Here is a 1,770-nt window from a genome sequence, read left to right as displayed (position 1 = left end):
GCTAGGTTTAGGTCTCTAGATAACAATTATCTTCCCCTAAATGGCATCATATCATTGCTTCCAATGTTAGAACAAGTCTGATGCTAATGGGAAGCGCTGGTGCTCATGCACATGTGGTGAGGGCGGGGAGTGCTTGACATGTGTGTGCCCTCTCCCTCCTCCACCACAGCCTCCTTCTGGCTCTCCTGGTGGTGCTGCTGGTGTGCTCCTTTGGTGCGGATCTCCTACGTCTTTTGTGAAGTACCAGTTGATGAGACCCTGGAGCTCACCATGGCCCAGGAAAAGCCTAAGGAAGGAGTTAAGACTGAGAACAACACTCATATTTGAAGGTGGTGGGCAGGATGGTTGTGTGATGCAGTTTATGTTAAGAGTCATACATCACTTAGTAAATTAATGAAAGCCTATTGTGAATGACAGCATTTGTCAATGCAGCAGATGAGATTCCAATTTGATGGGCAACCAGTCAATTAAACAGATAATACCAGGCCGGGTGCAATGGCTCACGCCTGTAATCCTAGCACTCTGGGAGGCTGAGGCGGGTGGATTGCTCAAGGTCAGGAGTTCAAGACCAGCCTGAGCAAGAGTGAGACCCCCATCTCTACTAAAAAAAATAGAAAGAAATTAGCTGGACAACTAAAAATATACAGAAAAAATTAGCCAGGCATGGTGGCGCATGCCCATAGTCCCAGCTACTCAGGAGGCTGAGGCAGGAGGATCACTTGAGCCCAGGAGTTTGAGGTTTCTGTGAGCTAGGCTGATGCCACAACACTCTAGCCCGGGTAACAGAGTGAGACTCTGTCTCATAACAAACAAACAAACAAACAAAAACACCCCAGATAATACCTGCACGGTTGGAAATGGAGGATGAAGATATAACTGATGTGTTCTAGCAGGAGACAGGAGGTGTCTGGTAAAAAGGAAACCTGCTACTTTACTGTAGAATTCTCTTCTTACAGACCAAGAATCCATTCCCAATTAGAAAACCACAATTTGGTTTTACCACATTCTGACTACTGCAGTATAGTTTTCTGTATTCTTTCATTTTCCCTTTCCCCATTCCTTTAATGTACATAAAGTAACTGGCATATGTGCACAAGCATATTGCTTTTTTGTTGTTGTTGTTGTTTGTTTGTTTTACTAAGTGGCCAATGGTATGTGTTAAATAAAATTTGTAGGAGGCTGTTATTCAGACTGAGCTCCAGCACGGGCCTCCACAGAGCAATCCAATGTTGAGCTGAATCACAGCAAGCTGAGCTGTAGTTAATCGTAAGAGGCTCTGTAACCAATTAACCAAATAAGCTGTCGGTATATCTTACTTTCATTTTCTATAAATGCTATCATATCATGTTATTAGCTGGAGTTTTCTGAACCTGTTTTGGTTCTGAGAGCTGCCCGATTTGTGAATCTTTTTTTTCCTAGTGATTTACCATTTATAAATCTTTCACATACATTCTCATTTGACCCTCACAGCAAACCTGGGAGGTAGGCAGCACAGATTTCCTTTCATTTAAAAGATGAGGATAATGAATCTCAGAGCAGTTAACTGATATGCTTGGTGAATAACTCGTATCAGTCTTCAGCCTAAAAATTCAGCACCCAACCTCCCCTCATACTTGCCCTACCTACTTCACAAGGATAATGAAGATAAAATGAATTCAAGGCTAGAAAAATACCTTGAGGAAAAAAGCACTATATGATTATTCCCACAAACTATGATTTTCCACGATATGTAGCTCATTCCCTTTCTCAGTCCAGCTTGTGTGGGAACCC

General features: G+C 42.7%; 1 pseudogene; it reads left to right on the top strand.

The window, feature by feature from the left end:
• The first annotated feature begins 270 nt into the window (after window positions 1-270).
• On the top strand, window positions 271-914 carry LOC138386422 (small ubiquitin-related modifier 2-like; annotated as a pseudogene).
• The last annotated feature ends 856 nt before the right edge of the window (window positions 915-1,770 follow it).

This window comes from Eulemur rufifrons, chromosome 7, assembly GCF_041146395.1.
Source record: "Eulemur rufifrons isolate Redbay chromosome 7, OSU_ERuf_1, whole genome shotgun sequence".
Lineage (NCBI taxonomy): Eukaryota > Metazoa > Chordata > Mammalia > Primates > Lemuridae > Eulemur > Eulemur rufifrons.
The sequence above is the reverse complement of the archived record's forward strand: the minus strand, read 5'-3'. Positions and strand labels throughout refer to the sequence as shown.